Source organism: Ricinus communis, chromosome 3 (assembly GCF_019578655.1).
Source record: "Ricinus communis isolate WT05 ecotype wild-type chromosome 3, ASM1957865v1, whole genome shotgun sequence".
Lineage (NCBI taxonomy): Eukaryota > Viridiplantae > Streptophyta > Magnoliopsida > Malpighiales > Euphorbiaceae > Ricinus > Ricinus communis.
Window position 1 is genome coordinate 13,390,006 of NC_063258.1, and position 8,233 is coordinate 13,398,238.

Sequence of the window (8,233 nt, forward strand, 5' to 3'; positions counted from 1 at the left end):
AAGGGTTATTCTATCGCCTTGGGGCATTCCCCATATAATCAACCTGTTCAACATCGGAAGATAGCAGGAATTAGATGGAAAACTAGTAGAAGATGAAGCAATATACCTCCCGCAGCATACCGACTGTAATGCGGGCCACCACAAAACTCGCAGCCAACGTTACGCATGAACCCAAGATCCGAGTTGGTCGATCTTCTTGGCTAGAAGCTCCACTTGAGCTGCCAAGGCTGCTGTAGAGTCCACTTAGTTGACCACTCCCTATCTTCCTAGTCGGCTCCTAGAGGATTGCCACTGATAGTTGTTCATGGCCATTTCCTCTATCAAGTTCTAAGCCTGCTCAGGAGTCTTACTGTTTAGCTCCCCACCGCAAAGATCCACCATCTCGCTGCAAGGTTCAACCCACTGTAGAAGGTCCGAACTGCATACACACTGCAACCGGTGATGGGCGCATCTCAAAAGATCTTTAAATCTCTCCCATGCATCGTACATGCTTTCATCACCAAACTGCATAAAAGAAGATATGTCATTTCTAAGTTTAGCAGTTTTAGCAGGAGGAAAATACTTATATAAAAATTTTCGGCCAACGCCTTCCAGGTAATGATCGTTTGTTGTGGAAGAGATTGCAGCCATCTCTTTGCTCGCTCCCTCAAGGAAAATGGAAACAATCTCAGCCGAATGGCATCACTCGCTGTTCCATTTATTTTGAATGTGTCACAAATCTCTAAAAAGTTGGAGATATGTGCATTGGGATCCTCGCTGGGCAATCCTCCAAACTGCACGCTTTGTTGTATCATCTGGATAACATTGGCCTTTATCTCAAAATTGTTGGCCGCTATAGCAGGTCCGACTATACTGCTGAGTCCCATCTAAAGAGGGTCGAGCAAAATCATACATAGTCCTTTGATCATCATCGGCCTAGGGGTTGAGGTTCTCCATCGCGTAAGTTCCTTGAACCTGAACCGTAACTCTGTCCTCCTCCTCAACTGCCTGCAAACATCGTCTCAATAACCGAGAGCGCCCCGTCGATAAGGGTGCTATTGGATCGGGGTTAGAGCTCCGGTCATATACCACCAAACCGACAACCAAACAACCACCAATCAATCAAAAAAAAAATAACAATAAATGATAATAAAAATAAAGAATAAATGAATAAACAAATAATGACTAAATTAACACAAAAACAATTCACTCTAGTTCACCGCCATCGTGCAAGAACGCGCCAAAACTTGATGGGCTCTTTATGCAACCTACACCTAAGGCACCGAACCTACCGATGCAGCCTAGCACTAGTGACTATCAAGGAGATCGAGTGAACCTAGAGTTACTATTGTTTGCTATGTTATCTAGTCTGAAATAGGGTGTGAAAGTTCTAACGTACCAGCTAATGGTTATGAGTGCAAATAAGTAAATGAAGAACAATGGATAATCAAAAGAAAATTGCAAAGAGAGAAACAAACCCAAAAGGGAGCCTAAGTGATGGAATTCTAAAGATGGATTTTATGGATTGCCGATCTTGCCTACCCGTGCCTAAATCCTAAATTGAATCCCGGTTCCTCTCTCGAGCTTACCGGATTCCTAACCCTGCACTAACCTAATGGAATCTCTTCCTATCGGATTACTACAGATTAGCATTAAGTATGATTTAAAACTATTAAGAGTTATTAGTTCTTAATCCGACGAGTAAATCAACCTTATCTCTAAGTGTTAGCTACCAGTTCTTACTATTCAATGTCCAGTTGTAACAAGCATTTCTCAATGTCAAGAAACAACCTAATAAACAATTAATCCAACGTCTCAAATTAATTGAATCAAACTTTTATTACTGAATAGCAAGAAGATTGCAAGAATGACAATTATAAAAAACTAACAATTAAGCATAATCCTTCAACAGAGGTGAACCCTAATGGATTCAGAAGATCTAGCTACTCATGTTCATGGTTAAAGCAATTAGGGAACAAAATAAGGAAAAACAAATTAAAGGCATGTACACCCTTCTCTTTCAAGCTGAATGAGAAACCCTAAAATTGCAAAATCGAAATCTCAAACCCTAGTTGCCTCTTGAATGCTCCTAAAGTTTCTCTTGATCTTCAATTCGATGTTGGAACAAGTGAAATCCCTCCTTCAATTGATGAAATTGGTCTCTCAAGGTCTACAATTGAGGTATAGGAAACAATTGATTAAGTGTGTGTCTTGGAATTGAGTCTAAAAATCGTCCCCCTTCAAAAAGAATTCAAAATCGCCTATATAGTTGATTCAAGATGGCCGAGTCCAAAGCGGTGATGATTCGTCCAGCGGCCGAATCAGGAGTTTGTCAGGTCGACCTTCCGTGCCGTGCCCAAGCTCATGGCCGATCCATCACAGTCGCGGCCGAGGCCGTGGTGGCTACGAAGTCGCCGAAATGGCACAATTGGGGATAGCCTCTTGAATTCAGCACGGCCGAGTCCAGCCGTGCTCAACACCTCTAGGTGCTACCCTCGCCTAATCTGATGGATTTTGGTCCGTAATCACACGTATGTCCCTCGACATGATGTGTCCTTCGAAAATGACTCCAAATGAGAAAGGAAACAAAAGACAGGTGATTCTAGTATAAAACGGGATAAGCATGCATAAAAAATGTAAACAATCGGGCATGAAAACATGTGTATTATGATGCTTATCAATAGTTAAAAAGAATTTAAAAGTAGCACAGGACAGACAAAAGAGTTATGTTGATTTACATCGAAGGGAAATGGAATATATTGTGGGTAATAAAGTTTTCTTGCGGTATCACCATGGAAAGGAATATTAAGGTTTGGTAAACAAGGGAAATTGAGTCCGAGGTATATAGGACCTTATGAAATTATTGAAAGAGTTGGACCATTGGCATATAGGTTAGCATTACCTACAGAGTTGTCTTCTATTCATGATGTTTTTTCATGTTTCTCTGTTGAGGCGATATAGATCAGATCCTAGTCATATCATTCTAGAGCCAGAGATAGAAATCACAGAAAAATTGACATATGTGGAAGAGCCGATAGAAATTCTTGATTGAAGGGTTAAAAATTGAGAAATGAAGACATTCCTATGGTCAAAATTAAGTGGAGTCATCATTCACCAAGAGAAGCAACTTGAAAAGTGGAAGAGCATATGAGACAGAAGTATCCACATCTATTCCATAGTAATGTTGGTGGGTTGTTAAAATTTCGGGGACGAAATTTCTTAAGGGAGAGTTGTAACTCCTGCATTTTCTCATCATACATGTTATGTGCATTTACATTTAATCATTGGGCATATGATGGTATATTAATAATATTTTTATTTTATGAGAATAGATATATATTAATTATAAGTAGAGAATAAGAAGCATGATATTACATTATTAATTTAGATAAGTTGATTAAGTACATGGGTTATGTGTATTAAGCCTTAAGTCTTAATTGAACCAATAGTTGAAGGTTAGGTAAGTAGATTGGACTTAAAACATACAATTAAAAGTTAGTACCTATGTATGGTTAGTAAGAATTAATTTAGGATGATAAAGCTAGTTTAAGTAGGTGGTCGCATTGAGAGATGAATCTTGGAAATTGGAACCATGAGCAAGCTCATTTTACCTCTTCATTTCTCTAAAATTCGTACATGGCCAAAAACTCAAAATTTGGAACAAGAGAGAGGAGTGAAATACCTAGAAAAACTTAAGATTAAGATAGGATTTTACCAACTATTGAAGGAGCCAAGCTAAAACTAAAGGATTTAAGCATATTAGCAACCCAAAAGCTGAAATTGGTGAGTTGTTACTTGAGTATTATTAATTTGTCATCGGGGTTCTTGATTATAAATTGGGAAAACTTTAATTGATGATTTCATTGATTAACTAAAGGTCTGATTATCATGAATTAGTAGAGTATTGAATGATTGCATAGAGATTAAGCTTGATTTAAGTTTAAGTATGTCAAAATGTAAAACTCAAAATTCCAAAGAACCTTGATGTTCTGTATTTTGGGCATAACATGCGTTATATAAGTCCAAATTAAGCTTAATTGGTGTCTATGGAAATTGTGAAGAGTACTCTATAACCTTGTAGTTTTGTGCTATTTTTGCCTTTTTGGTTGCTTAAATTGAGTAAACAGATTGCTGCTCGGGTACAACTAGCTGTATGACCCTTGCCTAGTAATTTGAGAATAATTAAATCTATAGAAGTCGGAATTGAGTAATTCTTCTTAGAGATCAAACTAGACACATAAATGTATATTTCTATTTAATACGAGATTTTTGTATTAAGCCAATTTTTCCCAGCAATAAATATACTTTGGTGCTAAATTCTGTCTAGAAAATAGAGATGTTGGAGATTAGTTTTATGTAATTTATTTGATGTTAATTTGAGTTAAATTGGTATATAGCTAGGTGGAACGTGTTTATATGATATTAAAACAGTAATTAAGAGTCTTAGAGGAAGAGTTAAACCTATGAATTAGAGAGGGAATGATATTGTAATGCATTAGAACTAGCATTTACATGAATATTTGGAATATGCATGAAATGTGAATTGATGAATGTGTTAACAGGGACTCAAAGGCCTAGAAAGGAAGTTGTGGAGAAAGGAGGTTCTTCTATGCTGAAGGAATAAGTGTATTTTGAGTAAGTAAATAGTTAATATTTGCTATATTCATATATTTAATCAAATGTTCTGCGAATGGTTGTGTTTGCTTAATATTGTGTTATGTTTGAATGAATCAGATGGAAATGATTGGTGTTGAGTGGAACAATTATTATTGCTTGAATATGATATAAGTGAAATGATTGAATTGTGATGTTAAGTGCATATGTGCATGTGAATGGTGGATTCTCCTGTGAAAAAAATATATACATAAAGCCTTGGGAGGCTAAAGCTTAGAGAGGCTATAAAAGTGTTAATGTGAGGATGAGGCAGAGCAGCTTACGTGTGCGATAGGTGAGGATGAGGCGGAGCAGCATATTAAAGGGGATCCACAATCCATGAGAACTAACCATAATTGCTGAATTGTATTCTCTTTTATGAGGGTTGGAATGAATTGAGTAGAATGGAATGAATTTATGCCTAAATTATGAATCATGGTAAGTTATGTGATTGGGTGAAAATTGTATTAAGTGTATGTGATATAGATTATGTTGATTATTTATTTAATGAGCTGGAGGCTCACCTCTCTCCAAAATTTTTCTTTTCAGGTATGTAAATAGTAGTGCATCCGTTGGTTGTATCTGAAGTCTAGCTTTTGGCAGTTCTGTCAGGTTGGGCCAATTTTGTGAAGTCTCCTCCTGATGCATTTTGTATGCAGTTATATTATGTATACGGAAGTGCGCCTTGTAAGGCATAAGAAAATGTTTTGAATACTTGTTAGATGATGTTTAAGTATAATCATATGTTTATATATTAATAACCTTATGTCTTGATTCTTAACAATCTGCATATTGACCTATTTATATGTAGTATATAGTCTACGATGCTTGTATGCTACCTGGCTAATGTTTGTTGGTTAGCATGTAACGGGGGGTGTGACATCTAGTTTCTTCTTTTTATGGAATAAGGGCTTCAAAATATAAAAACTGCATCCTACTTGAGGCAAGTTAGCATATTATTTCAGTGTAATAACTTGTGAATAATCAAGTTATTGATTCTTTCAAGAACTTTGCAAACTTATCAACACTCGTGCTAGTGAGCATAGACTTATCGCTCACGTCCTTTCATTCTTTTGTGTTCTTTATCTGCCCTCGTGTTTAAATGAATTTGATTTGATCCTTACGCTTAGCTGTATAGAAGAGAATAAAGAACTTGTGATTTCATTCCTTATTGGATTCAAAATCTTACCTATTTTCTCATTTTGTTCGGTTTTTTATTCCTCTTTTTCTAATCTCTGTGTAATATAATTATTTTATTTTATTTAGGGAGCATAAGTATGAGTGTTGAGCTAAAGCGGATGGAAGCACAATCATAGGCACCGATCTAATGCTTGGATAAAAGCGAAGAAACAAAATTAGTTGATCATGTATTGATATCATTCTCCGAATGATCATGGATAAATATTCTAGAGTAAAATGGGAACAATAAGAATCGAGGCACGCTAAATATTCTAATGCATGATTTGCACCATTGGAATCTCCATCATTCCTTGTTCCTCTAGGCACGATGACTTCTGATGACTCAAGGATTGCCGTAAAGAATCATGGGAACTCAATTGACAAGCTTAACCGATAATATTATGCTTAGCTTGATGATCAAGTAGGACGAGACATAAATCCACGCTCGTAAGGGAGAAATCATGAAATCCAAGCATAATACAATCAACAATGTGAGCATTTTGAAATTAGGGCCACATATAATGAAGAAATTTGGGTTGGAGTGTAATTAGGTAGGCCCAAATGAATTTCTCCTTGTTTGTGTTAAGCTAGCTCATAAAATTTGGGATTACAAGAGTTGTTGACCCGTCAACTTGTGACAACCGAACCTAAAGAAGCGATTCGATGACGGCGAGAAGTGGATACTAGGGCAAAGATAGGATGCCGGGACAAGGAGCTGCTTCTGGCAGGCTTCTAAGATGGCAGCACCCTAAGGTATGGGAGTACATGAATGAATCGTATTGCACATCGAAATGGGCGGGAATGGTTGATAACATATATGTAAAGAGTTGGAACTAATCAGATGAGGCACTTTTTAGTTGTTTGGCTGTGGAATTATAAGAACTCCAAAGTTAAACGGCCTTGGTTCAAAGAAATTCCAAGATGGGTGACCTCTTGGAAAGTTCTCGAACCCGCCAAAGGGAAAAATGTGTGAGGCCAGTGGGGGACAATATTTTATGTGATCTAGTTCTGGGTCGTTACATAACTACTCTATCATAATATAGAAATCGCATACAACTGAATACTTGAGGACAATGAACATATTATTTGACACATTCTAGTGAATATAGACTTATCGCTTACGTCCTTCCTTTCTTTTGTATTCTTTGTTGACCCTTGTGTTTAAGTCAATTCGATTTGATCCTTTCGTTTAATTGTATGGAAGAAATAAAGTACTTGTGATTTCTTTCCTTACCATATCCGAAATCCCACCTATATTCTCATTTGATTCATTTCTTTTGTTCCAATCTATCTAATCTCTGTCTAGTTTGATGGTTTGGTTTTACTTGCGAGCATAAACACAATTGTGAAGCTTGACTAGTGGCATTACAGTGTGACTTGATGATCTAGCAGGACGAGACGCAAATCCACGCGCATAAGGGAGAAATCATGTTGCTTTCTATTAATCCAAGTGGGAATGTGTGAATTTTGATGTTTGGGATGCATATAATTATATAATTTGGACCGGAGTGTTATTAGGTATGCCCATATAAATTCTCCCCTATTTTTGTTAATCTAGCTCATAAAATTTTTGGACCGTGAGAGTTGTTGACCAGTTAACTCCTCTTTATCTAGTATGATAGTTTGGTTTTATTTGGGGAGCATAAACACAACTATTGAAAGAAAGCTCATGGAAGCAACAATCATAGGCACTAATTCAATACTTGGACTAATGCGAAGAAAGAAAATTAGTTGATTCAGTATTGACATCATTTTTCAAATGATTGCAAATAAAACTTTTGGAGGAAATATGGAACGATGAGAATTGAGGCTTGTTTCTTGTACCTCTAGGCATGAGGACTCCTGATGACTCGAGGATTGTTGTAAGGAATCATAGGAATACAATCCACAAGCTTAACCAGTAATACTAGGGCTTAGCTTGATGATCAAGCAAAACGAGATGTAAATCCATGCGCGATAGTTAGAAATCCCATGGGTTTCGATTAATCCAAGTGTAATACTAGTGGAAATGCAAGCATTTTGATGTCTCGGATGCATATAAAGAAGTAATTTGGGTCAGGTTGTTATTAGGTAGGCCCTTGTAGATTTCCCCTTGCTTTCTTTAAGTTGCCTCACAAAATTTGGGACAACGAGAGTTGTTGACCAGTTCCTCTCCAGTTCTTGATTTGACTTTAGTTTATTCATCCTTCCTTTTTTATTTATTCATATTTAGCTTTTTATTTCTTCTTTATATGGAATTAGGGCTTTCACACTATAAAAACTACATGCAACCAGATACTTGAGGCTAGTGAGCAAATTATTTTAGTTTTCTACCTTGCGAGAAATCAAGTTATGCATTCTTGGAAGACCTCTATGGACTTATGTAGACCCGCACTAGCAAACCTAGATTTGGAATCGAGGCACGCCCCAATATTCCAATTCA

The 8,233-nt window shown here is 36.9% G+C and overlaps 1 non-coding gene across 1 annotated transcript; it reads left to right on the plus strand.

Moving 5' to 3' along the window:
- The first annotated feature begins 433 nt into the window (after positions 1-433).
- On the plus strand, positions 434-537 carry LOC125369614. Its single transcript, XR_007215291.1, has one exon. It is a non-coding gene; the product is annotated as a small nucleolar RNA R71 (small nucleolar RNA).
- Positions 538-8,233: the final 7,696 nt, after the last annotated feature.